The 16,649-nt window shown below is 42.4% G+C and overlaps 1 long non-coding RNA gene across 1 annotated transcript in view; it reads right to left on the bottom strand.

The window, feature by feature from the left end:
• LOC124702695 overlaps window positions 1-7,869 on the bottom strand; it is a 69,886-nt gene extending 62,017 nt beyond the window's left edge. The window contains exon 1 of the long non-coding RNA XR_007002596.1: window positions 7,833-7,869. This is a non-coding gene — a long non-coding RNA (uncharacterized LOC124702695). The remainder of the gene's footprint in view (window positions 1-7,832) is intronic.
• Window positions 7,870-16,649: the final 8,780 nt, after the last annotated feature.

Here is a 16,649-nt window from a genome sequence, read left to right on the forward strand (position 1 = left end):
GGATGACATGCGGGTCCCATTTAGCAGCAGCGGTCTCAACATTTCCAAGGCGGCAAGGGATCAAAAGAAAAAGGAAGTAGCCAGAAATCAGGGGGTCAAAAAAAATCCAAGAATAGAAAGAATTTTGGTTCATAGAGGATGACTGATACGTCTCCGACGTATCGATAATTTCTTATGTTCTATGCCATATTATTGATGATACCTACATGTTTTATGCACACTTTATGTCATATTCGTGCATTTTCTGGAACTAACCTATTAACAAGATGCCGAAGTGCCGGTTCCTATTTTCTCGCTGTTTTTGGTTTCAGAAATCCTAGTAACGAAATATTCTCGGAATTGGACGAAACGAAGACCCGGGGGCCTATTTTTCCATGGAGCTTCCGGAAGACCGAAGAACACACGAAGTGGGGCCACGAGGTGGCGACACCACAAGGCGGCGCGGCCGGGGGGCCGCGCCGCCCTATGGTGTGGCCCCTCGTCCGGCCCCCGACTGCTGCCCTTCCGCCTACTTAAAGCCTCCATCGCGAAACCCCCGGTGCGAAAAACCACGATACGGAAAACCTTGCGAGACGCCGCCGCCGCCGATCCCATCTCGGGGGATTCCGGAGATCTCCTCCGGCACCACGACGGAGAGGGGATTCATCTCCCGGAGGACTCTACACCGCCATGGTCGCCTCCGGAGTGATGAGTGAGTAGTTCACCCCTGGACTATGGGTCCATAGCGGTAGCTAGATGGTTGTCTTCTCCTCATTGTGCTTCATTGTTGGATCTTGTGAGCTGCCTAACATGATCAAGATCATCTATCTGTAATACTCTATGTTGTGTTTGTCGGGATCCGATGGATAGAGAATACCATGTCATGTTAATTATCAAGTTATTACATATGTGTTGTTTATGATCTTGCATGCTCTCCAGTTACTAGTAGAGGCTCCGGCCAAGTTTTTACTTTTAACTCCAAGAGGGAGTACTTATGCTCGATAGTGGGTTCATGCCGCATTGACACCAGGACGAGTGACGAGAAAGTTCTAAGGTTGTGTTGTCGTCTGTTTCCACTAGGGATAAAACATTGGCGCTATGTCCGAGGATGTAGTTGTTGATTACATTACACACCATACTTAATGCAATTGTCTGTTGCTTTGCAACTTAATACTGGAGGGGTTCGGATGATAACCTGAAGGTGGACTTTTTAGGCATAGATGCGGTTGGATGGCGGTCTATGTACTTTGTCGTAATGCCCAATTAAATCTCACTATACTTATCATGTCATGTATGTGCATTGTTATGCCCTCTCTATTTGTCAATTGCCCGACTGTAATTTGTTCACCCAACATGCTTTTATCTTATGGAAGAGACACCTCTAGTGAACTGTGGATCCCGGTCCATTCTTTTAATACTGAAATACAAATCTCGTTGCAATACTTGTTTATACTTGTTTTCTCTGCAAACAATCATCTTCCACACAATACGGTTAATCCTTTGTTACGGCAAGCCGGTGAGATTGACAACCTCACTTGTTTCATTGGGGCAAAGTACTTTGGTTGTGTTGTGCAGGTTCCACGTTGGCGCCGGAATCTCCGGTGTTGCGCCGCACTACATCCCGCCGCCATCAACCTTCAACGTGCTTCTTGACTCCCTGCTGGTTCGATTAAACCTTGGTTTCTAAGCGAGGGAAACTTGCCGCTGTGCGCATCACACCTTCCTCTTGGGGTTCCCAACGGATGTGTCAACTACACGCATCAAGCAAATTTCTGGCGCCGTTGCGGGGAGATCAAGACACGCCTGCAAGGGGAGTCTCCACTTCTCAATCTCTTTACTTTGTTTTTGTCTTGCTTTATTTTATTTACTACTTTGTTTGCTGCATTATATCAAAACACAAAAAAATTAGTTGCTAGCTTTACTTTATTTGCTATCTTGTTTGCTATATCAAAAACACAAAAAAATTAGTTTACTTGCATTTACTTTACTTGATTCATCATGTTTCCTTTTAATTTTACCACAAAGAACATACCGGTAGGACAAGGGTCTATAATTGGGAGGAACAATATAGAAGAATTTTTCACCCATGTTAGTACCGTTGAAGATTTTGAAGATAGACACTTGGTAGAACTTGCTCCTACTTATGAAATTGCTGCTTGCTGCTTTAGTTCGCCTGTTGGAAACTAAATTTGTTAATCTCAATCCTATAATCCAACACATGTTTCTTACACTTGGTGATTTGGAAGAGGGGGAAAAGAAAGATTTTGTTTTAGAAACCCTTCTTAGAGAATTTGGTGGTCTAGCAAGAGAGGCTAGAAAGGTCTTTTCTAAATTTAATATGCTTGGTTCTCATACTAATTTTGTTAGCCTCCTTGAAAAAATGGATATGGATAGGATAAGGTACACTAATAATGCTAATGATGGTGGGGAGATCAAAGCACCAATACCATGTAAACTCCTAGCTATGAATGATGCACTAGAACATAACTATGCTTGGCTTGTTCCTGAAAATTTGTTCGATGAGAGTAGCAAGCCCAAGACTAATGAAAAGGGAGACGCTGAAACTTATGTATCCAATATACTATGCATGGTTGAGAAAACTCCAAACCCCCCTGTAGGTGCACCCCCCTTTGATAACACTTGAGATACACTTTCTGCGCCTAGCTGAAAGGCGTTAAAGAAAAGCGCTTATGGGAGACAATCCATGTTTTTACTCCAGTATTTTTGTTTTATATTTGTGTCTTGGAAGTTGTTTACTACTGTAGCAACCTCTCCTTATCTTAGTTTTATGTCTTGTTGTGCCAAGTAAAGTCTTTGATAGAAAAGTAAGTACTAGATTTGGATTACTGCACAGTTCCAGATTTCTTTGCTGTCACGAATCTGGGTCTATCTCCCTGTAGGTAGTTCAGAAAATTACGCCAATTTACGAGCATGATCCTCAGATATGTACGCAACTTTCATTCAATTTGAGCATTTTCGTTTGAGCAGGTCTGGTGGCCTAATAAAATCCATCTTTACGGACTGTTCTGTTTTGACAGATTCTGTCTTTTATTTCGCATTGCCTCTTTTGCTATGTTGGATGAATTTCTTTGATCCACTAATGTCCAGTAGCTTTATTCAATGTCCAGAAGTGTTAAGAATGATTGTGTCACCTCTGAACATGTGAATTTTTATTATGCACTAACCCTCTAATGAGTTGTTTCGAGTTTGGTGTGGAGGAAGTTTTCAAGGATCAAGAGAGGAGTATGATGCAATATGATCAAGGAGAGTGAAAGCTCTAAGCTTGGGGATGCCCCGGTGGTTCACCCCTGCATATATTAAGAAGACTCAAGCGTCTAAGCTTGGGGATGCCCAAGGCATCCCCTTCTTCATCGACAACATTATCAGGTTCCTCCCCTGAAACTATATTTTTATTCGGCCACATCTTATGTACTTTGCTTGGAGCGTCGGTTTGTTTTTGTTTTTGTTTTGTTTGAATAAAATGGATCCTTGCATTCACTTTATGGGAGAGAGACACGCTCCGCTGTAGCATATGGACAAATATGTCCTTAGGTTCTACTCATAGTATTCATGGCGAAGTTTCTTCTTCGTTAAATTGTTATATGGTTGGAATTGGAAAATGATACATGTAGTAAATTGCTATAATGTCTTGGATAATTTGATACTTGGCAATTGTTGTGCTCATGTTTAAGCTCTTGCATCATATACTTTGCACCCATTAATGAAGAAACACTTAGAGCTTGTTAATTTGGTTTGCATATTTAGTTTCTCTAGAGTCTAGATAATATCTAGTATTGAGTTTTGAACAACAAGGAAGACGGTATGGAGTCTTATAATGTTTACCATATGTCTTTTATGTGAGTTTTGCTGTACCGTTCATCCTTGTGTTTGTTTCAAATAACCTTGCTAGCCTAAACATTGTATCGAGAGGGAATACTTCTCATGCATCCCAAATACTTGAGCCAACCACTATGCCATTTGTGTCCACCATACCTACCTACTACATGGTATTTATCCGCCATTCCAAAGTAAATTGCTTGAGTGCTACCTTTAAAATTCCATCATTCACCTTTGCAATATATAGCTCATGGGACAAATAGCTTAAAAACTATTGTAGTATTGAATATGTACTTATGCACTTTATCTCTTATTAAGTTGCTTGTTGAGCGATAACCATGTTTACGGGGACGCCATCAACTATTCTTTGTTGGATATCATGTGAGTTGCTATGCATGTCCGTCTTGTCCGAAGCAAGAGAGATCTACCACCTTCATGGTTGGAGCATGCATATTGTTAGAGAAGAACTTTGGGCCGCTAACTAAAGCCATGATTCATGGTGGAAGTTTCGGTTTGGACATATATCCTCAATCTCATATGAGAATAATAATTGTTGCCACATGCTTATGCATTAAAGAGGAGTCCATTATCCGTTGTCCATGTTGTCCCGGTATGGATGTCTAAGTTGAGAATAATCAAAAGCAAGAAATCCAAAATGCGAGCTTTCTCCTTAGACCTTTGTACAGGCGACATGGAGGTGCCCCATTGTGACACTTGGTCAAAACATGTGCATTGCAAAGATCCGGTAGTCCAAGTTAATTAGGACAAGGTGCGGGCACTATTAGTATACTATGCATGAGACTTGCAACTTGTAAGATATAATGTACATAACTCATATGCTTTATTACTACCGTTGACAAAATTATTTCATGTTTTCAAAATAAAAGCTCTAGCACAAATATAGCAATCGATGCTTTCCTCTTTGAAGGACCATTCTTTTTACTTTTATGTTGAGTCAGTTCACCTATCTCTCTCCACCTCAAGAAGCAAACACTTGTGTGAACTGTGCATTGATTCTTACATACTTGCATATTGTACTTGTTATATTACTCTATGTTGACAATTATCCATGAGATATACTTGTTACAAGTTGAAAGCAACCGCTGAAACTTAATCTTCCTTTGTGTTTCTTCAATATCTTTACTTTGATTTATTGCTTTATGAGTTAACTCTTATGCAAGACTTATTGATGCTTGTCTTGAAGTACTATTCATGAAAAGTCTTTGCTTTATGATTCACTTGTTTACTCATGTCATTACCATTGTTGTGATCGCTGCATTCACTACATATGTTTACAAATAGTATGATCAAGGTTATGATGGCATATCACTTCGGGACGAGCAGAACTAAGCTTGGGGATGCTGATACGTCTCCGACGTATCGATAATTTCTTATGTTCTATGCCATATTATTGATGATACCTACATGTTTTATGCACACTTTATGTCATATTCGTGCATTTTACGGAACTAACCTATTAACAAGATGCCGAAGTGCCGGTTCACGTTTTCTGCTGTTTTTGGTTTCGAAATCCTAGTAACGAAATATTCTCGGAATTGGACGAAACGAAGACCCGGGGGCCTATTTTTCCACGGAGCTTCCGGAAGACCGAAGAACATACGAAGTGGGGCCACGAGGTGGCGACACCACAAGGCGGCGCGTCCTGGGGGGCCCGCGCCGCCCTATGGTGTGGCCCCCTCGTCTGGCCCCCGACTCTGCCCTTCCGCCTACTTAAAGCCTCCATCGCGAAACCCCTGATGCGAAAAACCACGATACGGAAAACCTTGCGAGACGCCGCCGCCGCCGATCCCATCTCGGGGGATTACGGAGATCTCCTCCGGCACCCTGCCGGAGAGGGATTCATCTCCCGGAGGACTCTACACCGCCATGGTCGCCTCCGGAGTGATGAGTGAGTAGTTCACCCCTGGACTATGGGTCCATAGCAGTAGCTAGATGGTTGTCTTCTCCTCATTGTGCTTCATTGTTGGATCTTGTGAGCTGCCTAACATGATCAAGATCATCTATCCGTAATACTCTATGTTGTGTTTGTCGGGATCCGATGGATAGAGAATACCATGTCATGTTAATTATCAAGTTATTACATATGTGTTGTTTATGATCTTGCATGCTCTCCGTTACTAGTAGAGGCTCGGCCAAGTTTTTACTTTTAACTCCAAGAGGGAGTACTTATGCTCGATAGTGGGTTCATGCCCGCATTGACACTCGGGACGATGTGACGAAAGTTCTAAGGTTGTGTTGTCTTTGTTGCCACTAGGGATAAAACATTGGCGCTATGTCCGAGGATGTAGTTATTGATTACATTACGCACCATACTTAATGCAATTGTACTGTTGCTTTGCAACTTAATGCTGGAGGGGTTCGGATGATAACCTGAAGGTGGACTTTTTAGGCATAGATGCAGTTGGATGGCGGTCTATGTACTTTGTCGTAATGCCCAATTAAATCTCACTATACTTATCATGTCATGTATGTGCATTGGTATGCCCTCTCTATTTGTCAATTGCCCGACTGTAATTTGTTCACCCAACATGCTTTTATCTTATGGGAGAGACACCTCTAGTGAACTGTGGACCCCGGTCCATTCTTTTAATACTGAAATACAAATCTGCTGCAATACTTGTTTATACTGTTTTCTCTGCAAACAATAATCTTCCACACAATACGGTTAATCCTTTGTTACAGCAAGCCGGTGAGATTGACAACCTCATTGTTTCGTTGGGGCAAAGTACTTTGGTTGTGTTGTGCAGGTTCCACGTTGGCGCCGGAATCTCTGGTGTTGCGCCGCACTACATCCCGCCGCCATCAACCTTCAACGTGCTTCTTGACTCCTACTGGTTCGATTAAACCTTGGTTTCTAACTGAGGGAAACTTGCCGCTGTGCGCATCACACCTTCCTCTTGGGGTTCCCAACGGACGTGTCAACTACACGCATCAATGACATGCGGGACCCATGATCCTGCATCGTAAACGGCTCGATCGGAGAACGTTGAACGAGATGGCGCGATCGAGAAAAAAAACAATGCCAGAGAGGCTGCCATCTGGGCCCTACATCCCTCGGCGGTGCGGATTTGCGTTGACTCGGCCGGCGAACCCGAGATTTCGAGATGCACCACGTCCCGGGCCACCATACGCGACGTTTTGGCCGCTTTCGTCGCGCTAGGTGGCCTCAAAAACGAGAAAAAAAAAGTTTTGACATGCACCACGGAGGGACCCAAAATCATTGGCCATGGTACACCAGCAACCACGGCGCGACTTCAACTTCGTCGGCCATGGCAACTTTTCTTGTAGTGTATCCGATAAAATATGACTGGGACTCGACAGAATGGTAAGACCTTAAGCGGCACCTGTCGAAGTTTACACCAGTATCCCGAGATCATGTCCAGGGACGTGATCTTGAAGTAGGTTTTTGCGGATTGCCACTAGAGCAGTTAACTAGTACCTGATCCGTCAGATGAACTAGCCCCAACTACCATTATCCCTGCACAATATATAATTTCGCATACAAAGATATGTGATAAAGTTCAAAGTTATTGAATGAATATAAAGTTGGAGATTTTCCCTGACTCTGCGATTCAAGCAAAATCTCGGGGGCTACTGACATAGGCATCCCCAATGGGCCTGCCGAAGATGGTACCCGGGGTTTACTGAAGACCCATGACCCGAAGGGTAAGAAGAATCAGAAGCCCAAGTTATTATTAAGGAAAGTTAGAGTTGTATTTGGAAGCAATACTTGTAATCTTGCGGGATGAGTTGAAAACCCTCCCGGACTCTGTAACTTGCGTATTACGAATCCCTCGGCTCCGCCTCCTATATAAGGGGGAGTCGAAGGACAAAGAAATCATCGAATCATTGTCTCACAAACCCTAGTTTTCATATCGTCGAGTACTTTTCGGCTGAAACCTTCGAGATCTACTTGTCCTCTACTTCCGACTAAAACCCTAGCCTACAACTTGTAGGCATTGATAAGTTAATCCCTAGTCACAGAGTGCGCTAACCAAGAATGCATAGACGACGCAAATCGAATGTTGGAGTTGCACTGATGGGTTCCCATTATGGTCTCGATGTGGTCGGCGATGAGGTCGCCGACTGGACGTAGCACATGCCCATGCAAGAGCCTGCACATACCAAGATTTAATGAGGATCCACTCTACTTACCATAACAGTTCAGAAGAATGGCGGTAATCCTTTCGGACCATGAATAGTTGCACGAGTTTTAGAGCAAGTAAAATAGGCAGGACAAATTGCCCATGCTTGCAAGCAGAACATACAGGCAGCCAAATGCAAACTATAATTGACCTCAATTTTCACATAGAAAGCCACTTGGAATTCCCACTAATCAAGCATGCTCATGCAAACTTTGGTACACCTACAGTTTTCGGTCGTGTGGATCTCATCAAGTTTCAGCTATATCTGCCTACAGTATGGCCATTAAGAAAGTATGAGGTTGAATTCGTGAACATTGGTTGTGTATGAGACGTATCTAAATGTTTTCTATCTAATGAAAATTACAATGTATGAGAAGTATGATACTCCTGTAAGGATGCTATCAAGTGAAAAGTCCTCTAGCTTCTCAACAGATGTTGCTTCCATTGCTCAGTGACGTTTGAGGGGCTCCTGTTGTGGAAACTGAGGAGAAAGAATGCCGGCGATGGCCCCTCCTCGTCTGTCTCTATGGCAGTGCTCGACATGAGTGACAACTGCGCATACGGCTTGGCCTCTTTGTCTGTCTCGCTTCCAGTAAAGCGGGCCTTCTGGCCACCACACACGACGAGGAGGGACATGGTGGATGCAGAGGAGCTCGGTGACGATAGGTGGCACAGGATCCTTGAATCAAAACAAAGACATGTCAAGCATTTGGAGACTCGAGGTGGGGTCACAATATTTCACAACCTAACTGCGCATTCACAAATTAATTAATCAGGTCAAATAGGAACCAACCAACAGTAGGCTATCTTTTTTCTTTGCCATGTCCATCCATCAGAGCACATCATGGTATAATACTTCTGAAAGAAATTCAGTGAAACCAGAAAGAGAATAAAGAAAAGCTTTTTGGCTTGGTATTTAAGGCAACCATATAGAAGACCATTAGATTATCCCTGATTTGTTAAGGGTGAACATGTGTTGGCTAATAGAACCATAATTTCATTAGAAACAGAAGAAAAAAATATTTTCAGACCACATATTAAATAGCATGCACGCATGGTAATAACAGTTGTGAATCACGTGAACAAACTAAAGGCTGAAGAATATTCTTTTGTTTCTTATACGACAAACCATAGCAGAACTGAAGAGTATTCATGTGGAGAACATCCAGAGAAGCAACTTGCTGCTTCATAGGACTAAAATAATAGATATTATCTCTCAAACAATCAGCTCAACATTATGACTGCAAACTAAGCCCACATTCAAACAAAATCCATGAAATGCGCAATCTCAGGAACGACAATAGCAGCAGACAAAATATAGACAAAGGCAATTACCTTTGTAGAAAAAGTAAAGGAAACTGTCTGGACATCAGTACCACATCAAGAAAACGCAAATGGATATTCCCATAACCAAATAGATGTATTTTATTGAGTTATTTTCGGCCTTCTCAAATAAACTGAGGCAATCCAATGACTCACCAAATGATTTTTTTCTACTCATTCCCTCAAGACCAATCTGTCAAAAATGCAGCGGCCACCCCTCACACCTCGCCTGCAACCAGATGCAGCAACATAATCAGTGAGGCCAACGGTTGAACTGCCTCTTCCGCTTGTGTAAATACCACGAGGAGATAGTTTATGCTGTACTGGAGAAGCTGAGATTTAATCGATGTCACCTCTGAAGTTAGCATCCAGAAGGAAGCCTCAAAGCATTGCCACCAAAAATCTATACGCTATTGTTAAGCTATTAGCTTACGAGATGATCCTCTTAGGTGAAAGCTAAATATATTGCTTGAAAATACATGGCAGAGGAGGGCCATATTAGCACACACAATTCCAAGATGTTCAGAGCCAATGTTATTGTCAAACTATCATAGATGTCAGGCAACATTATAAATTATTATTTTAACTTCTCAATCTGCAATCACAAAAGAAAATAATATTAAAATATTTCCAACAAAGTCTCATCCAAGAGGTAGGAGGAGATTGAAACAGACCTTAACTCTGACAAAGTGGCCTTCAGAAGACTTTCTGGCGCTGGCAGTATCCATAGAGTCCTCAATATCAAGCCTAGATTTGTATGTCTGTTTGAAGAAGGAGATTGTTGGCAATATCGTAGCATGATTTAACGCCTCTACCTTGAGTATTAACTTCACTACCTCTAGCTTGGTTCAGTTCCGATACTCATGGCCCTGTATATCCCAGATGATCCGTAAAAGGTGCAGAGGGTAAATTATTAACTCTAGCAACAAAATCACATGCCAATATATTTTTCAATTGACAAACAAAATTAAAATCCTAACCTCAACCCTGGCTCTAGGTTTTCGACCATCAATAAGCTTATTTTGCATAAGAACACTAACTGTATGACGAGTACCACTACTACGACATCTTATCTGATGTTTCCTGCAAATTTATATCCGCTTGTCCAAAAATCTCCCATCCAACCAAAGAGACACTGCAACGGTGGAGATGAGCGGGCTGCTACCGAAGAAGATGGCCAGGAGATAAATCAGCTGCCAATGAAGATGTCCATGTACAACTGTTTGTGTATCGGATGAGACAAATGAATCTCGCAAATAAAATGTAGATAATACATCAGCTGCTAGTATATTTATTGTTCAAAAAGAGAAGGCAAAGTGAACCATCAATTGGTTCACATCATAATTTGTCGAATACCACAAACATGTACCAGAGGCTATAAAAAATGTAAAGAATATGTGTCAATTTTTCTGCTTCATACCCTTCCTACCATGAAGAAGAAAATGGTCGTTAGTTTTCGCATTTTGTCAAACACCATACCAACAAGCAAAAATATACAACCTGCATAATTCAGAATATTTGTACCTGGAACCTGCTGCCATTTCACCAGACATATTGTGCAGGTAGGTCCAAAGCAAAACAAGGTCCTAGGAACGTCACTTGGTCGTAGCGTCCACCGTCGCTGAGGAAATAGGTTGCTCACCCCACCACCTGTTGTGATGTGGATGCCTCAATTTCAAGGAATGCTAGAGGAGGAGCAGAAGGGTGCAGCGAGGGGTCAGTACGGGGCTGGCTCTGTTATCTGGAAGCAACAAACCTTGGTCCAAGATGAATGAGGAGGGCGTGAGCTGCAGCAGAGGCCTCTGCCCACGGCGAGGTCCGGTGATGAGCCGCCAAAACTCTACATATACTCCCATCGTGAAGGCAATATAAGTCATCCGTTGACTCAATAAAATGTGCTATTCCAGCAGCCGAAAAAGCACTCGACAATATATTCTCAGAACGCCGAAGTTGCGAACAATTTCTGAATGCCGCAAAACTTTGCGAAGGTAAGACCCCAGATCCGTTACGTGTGGCGTGGCGCCGTCTCTCGACGTCGGTTGGCTACTTTTTCCGTATCAACAGATACGAAGAAAAATCCTAACGGACGCGTTAGGTATCCGATAAAATATGACTGGGACTCGACAGAATGGTAAGACCTTAAGCGGCACCTGTCGAAGTTTACACCAGTATCCCGAGATCATGTCCAGGGACGTGATCTTGAAGTAGGTTTTTGCGGCTTGCCACTAGAGCAGTTAACTAGTACCTGATCCGTCAGATGAACTAGCCCCAACTACCATTATCCCTGCACAATATATAATTTCGCATACAAAGATATGTGATAAAGTTCAGAGTTATTGAATGAATATAAAGTTGGAGATTTTCCCTGACTCTGCGATTCAAGCAAAATCTCGGGGGCTACTGACATAGGCATCCCCAATGGGCCTGCCGAAGATGGTACCCGGGGTTTACTGAAGACCCATGACCCGAAGAATAAGAAGAATCGGAAGCCCAAGTTATTATTAAGGAAAGTTAGAGTTGTATTTGGAAGCAATACTTGTAATCTTGCGGGATGAGTTGAAAACCCTCCCGGACTCTGTAACTTGTGTATTACGAATCCCTCGGCTCCGCCTCCTATATAAGGGGAGTCGAAGGACAAAGAAATCATCGAATCATTGTCTCACAAACCCTAGTTTTCATATCGTCGAGTACTTTTCGGCTGAAACCTTCGAGATCTACTTGTCCTCTACTTCCGACTAAAACCCTAGCCTACAACTTGTAGGCATTGATAAGTTAATCCCTAGTCACAGAGTGCGCTAACCAAGAATGCATAGACGACGCAAATCGAATGTTGGAGTCGCACTGATGGGTTCCCATTATGGTCTCGATGTGGTCGGCGATGAGGTCGCCGACTGGACGTAGCACATGCCCATGCAAGAGCCTGCACATACCAAGATTTAATGAGGATCCACTCTACTTACCATAACAGTTCAGAAGAATGGCAGTAATCCTTTCAGACCATGAATAGTTGCACGAGTTTTAGAGCAAGTAAAATAGGCAGGACAAATTGCCCATGCTGCAAGCAGAACATACAGGCAGCCAAATGCAAACTATAATTGACCTCAATTTTCACATAGAAAGCCACTTGGAATTCCCACTAATCAAGCATGCTCATGCAAACTTTGGTACACCTACAGTTTTCGGTCGTGTGGATCTCATCAAGTTTCAGCTATATCTGCCTACAGTATGGCCATTAAGAAAGTATGAGGTTGAATTCGTGAACATTGGTTGTGTATGAGACGTATCTAAATGTTTTCTATCTAATGAAAATTACAATGTATGAGAAGTATGATACTCCCTGTAAGGATGCTATCAAGTGAAAAGTCCTCTAGCTTCTCAACAGATGTTGCTTCCATTGCTCAGTGACGTTTGAGGGGCTCCTGTTGTGGAAACTGAGGAGAAAGAATGCCGGCGATGGCCCCTCCTCGTCTGTCTCTATGGCAGTGCTCGACGTGGGTGACAACGGCGCATACGGCTTGGCCTCTTTGTCTGTCTCGCTTCCAGTAAAGCGGGCCTTCTGGCCACCACACACGACGAGGAGGGACATGGTGGATGCAGAGGAGCTCGGTGACGATAGGTGGCACAGGATCCTTGAATCAAAACAAAGACATGTCAAGCATTTGGAGACTCGAGGTGGGGTCACAATCATTCACAAATTAATTAATCAGGTCAAATAGGAACCAACCAACAATAGGCTATCTTTTTTCTTTGCCATGTCCATCCATCGGAGCACATCATGGTATAATACTTCTGAAAGAAATTCAGTGAAATCAGAAAGAGAATAAAGAAAAGCTTTTTGGCTTGGTATTTAAGGCAACCATATAGAAGACCATTAGATTATCCCTGATTTGTTAAGGGTGAACATGTGTTGGCTAATAGAACCATAATTTCATTAGAAACAGAAGAAAAAAATATTTTCAGGCCACATATTAAATAGCATGCACGCATGGTAATAACAGTTGTGAATCACATGAACAAACTAAAGGCTGAAGAATATTCTTTTGTTTCTTATACGACAAACCATAGCAGAACTGAAGAGTATTCATGTGGAGAACATCCAGAGAAGCAACTTGCTGCTTCATAGGACTAAAATAATAGATATTATCTCTCAAACAATCAGCTCAACATTATGACTGCAAACTAAGCCCACATTGCAAAAAAAATCCATGAAATGTGCAATCTCAGGAACGACAACAGCAGCAGACAAAATATAGACAAAGGCAATTACCTTTGTAGAAAAAGTAAAGGAAACTGTCTGGACATCAGTACTACATCAAGAAAACGCAAATGGATATTCCCATAACCAAATAGATGTATTTTATTGAGTTATTTTCGGCCTTCTCAAATAAACTGAGGCAATCCAATGACTCACCAAATGATTTTTTTTCTACTCATTCCCTCAAGACCAATCTGTCGAAAATGCAGCGGCCGCCGCTCACACCTCGCCGAGCAACCGGATGCAGCAACATAATCGGTGAGGCCAACGGTTGAACTGCCTCTTCCGCTTGTGTAAATACCACGAGGAGATAGTTTATGTCTGTACTGGAGAAGCTGAGATTTAATCAATGTCACCTCTGAAGTTAGCATCCAGAAGGAAGCCTCAAAGCATTGCCACCAAAAATCTATACGCTATTGTTAAGCTATTAGCTTATGAGATGATCCTCTTAGGTGAAAGCTAAATATATTGCTTGAAAATACATGGCAGAGGAGGGCCATATTAGCACACACAATTCCAAGATGTTCAGAGCCAATGTTATTGTCAAACTATCATAGATGTCAGGCAACATTATAAATTATTATTTTAACTTCTCAATCTGCAATCACAAAAGAAAATAATTTTAAAATATTTCCAACAAAGTCTCATCCAAGAGGTAGGAGGAGATTGAAACAGACCTTAACTCTGACAAAGTGGCCTTCAGAAGACTTTCTGACGCTGGCAGTATCCATAGAGTCCTCAATATCAAGCCTAGATTTGTATGTCTGTTTGAAGAAGGAGATTGTTGGCAATATCGTAGCATGATTTAACGCCTCTACCTTGAGTATTAACTTCACTACCTCTAGCTTGGTTCAGTTCTGATACTCATGGCCCTGTATATCCCAGTGATCTGTAAAAGGTGCAGAGGGTAAATTATTAACTCTAGCAACAAAATCACATGCCAATATATTTTTCAATTGACAAACAAAATTAAAATCCTAACCTCAACCCTGGCTCTAGGTTTTCGACCATCAATAAGCTTATTTTGCATAAGAACACTAACTGTATGACGAGTACCACTACTACGACATCTTATCTGATGTTTCCTGCAAATTTATATCTGCTTGTCCAAAAATCTCCCATCCAACCAAAGAGACACTGCAACGGTGGAGATGAGCGGGCTGCTACCGAAGAAGATGGCCAGGAGATAAATCAGCTGCCAATGAAGATGTCCATGTACAACTGTTTGTGTATCAGATGAGACAAATGAATCTGCAAATAAAATGTAGATAATACATCAGCTGCTAGTATATTTATTGTTCAAAAAGAGAAGGCAAAGTGAACCATCAATTGGTTCACATCATAATTTGTCGAATACCACAAACATGTACCAGAGGCTATAAAAAATGTAAAGAATATGTGTCAATTTTTCTGCTTCATACCCTTCCTACCATGAAGAAGAAAATGGTCGTTAGTTTTCGCATTTTGTCAAACACCATACCAACAAGCAAAAATATACAACCTGCATAATTCAGAATATTTGTACCTGGAACCTGCTACCATTTCACCAGACATATTGTGCAGGTAGGTCCAAAGCAAAACAAGGTCCCAGGAACGTCACTTGGTCGTAGCCTCCACCGTCGCTGAGGAAATAGGTTGCTCACCCCACCACCTGTTGTGATGTGGATGCCTCAATTTCAAGGAATGCTAGAGGAGGAGCAGAAGGGTGCAGCGAGGGGTCAGTACGGGGCTGGCTCTGTTATCTGGAAGCAACAAACCTTGGTCCAAGATGAATGAGGAGGGCGTGAGCTGCAGCAGAGGCCTCTGCCCACGGCGAGGTCCGGTGATGAGCCGCCAAAACTCCGGGGTCGCCACGATGAGGCAGGTGGAGCTAGCCACCATCAGCTCTTCAGCGGGGAGGTCTACAACTTCTCTTGATGAGGACGCTCGGGCCTTCTTCTCCCCTGATTCGCACGCCTCCGTCGCTGCTCTGCGCCACCACCCGCTCGTTGATGACAACCTCTCCACCATGTGCGCGCCTCTTCATCCCGCTCATTAATGGTGACCTCTCCTCAGTGTGCACACCAGAGAGCCTCCATGGCGGCGGCAACCCTCCTCTTGCTCTTCTTCCTTCACCATAAGCAGGGCTGGCGGCTGCTCTCGTACCGTATGCGGGGCTCACGCCCAAGGCCAGCGCCCCGGTCGTGCTCGTGCAAGCAAATCCATTAGATGCTCTCCATGAACCTACATTTACATATCATGTTAATTAAATCAGAGACAAATTAAATGTGTGCTTCCTCTAAATGAATAACCAAATCATGCTTTGCATAATAGAAGTTTTTAGTACTTGATGAATCTGCGATGCATGAAAACAACGAAACATGGGAGGATATAGCGGAAATAATAGTTTTCCATGAAAAACAAAAATATCCCCAACTTGCACTACGGTTCAAAATTCAAAAAGTTCAACAATTACCCGCTGGAATAGTAAGATATGGGCCCATTCTTCTATTAAACTTCATCATCTTCCTTTAGAATACACCGACAACAGAAAAAAACATAGGGTAAATCAAATGTGCAACAAAAAGCAGGAATGCAATATATAATTGATGCGAACAGAATGACGCTGACTTCTTAAAAGTGTCTAATTGGTCTCATGACATACAAAAGTGGGAGGCGCATGATTTTGACCCCATCAAATTCCTATAAAACATGACACACCATATCTAATTGAGATAAAATAAACAATGTTATGGTTCAAAAGTCAGTCCCAACCATTACCTACTTAAAAAGCAAGATATACGTCTATTCTTCTACTTCAATAGTCTTCCTTTAGAACACACCTGCAACAAAAAAATGGGATCATATTAAATGTGCAACCAAAATGCAAAGAGAAAGGCCTATTTGGATCGATGACAAAATAGACCAAATTGGAGGCACATGGGTTTAACCCAATCAAGTTCCTGTAGAACACGACATACAATATCTAATTAAGCAATGCCTAAAAATAGGAGTAAAATGAACACATACGGCTTACCACAACATGCATTTGTTCATGAAAATAGGATTAGAATGGTTCAAGCACCTAATATTTATGTAACTGCTCTATA

Source organism: Lolium rigidum, chromosome 3, assembly GCF_022539505.1.
Source record: "Lolium rigidum isolate FL_2022 chromosome 3, APGP_CSIRO_Lrig_0.1, whole genome shotgun sequence".
NCBI classification, from domain to species: Eukaryota; Viridiplantae; Streptophyta; class Magnoliopsida; order Poales; family Poaceae; genus Lolium; species Lolium rigidum.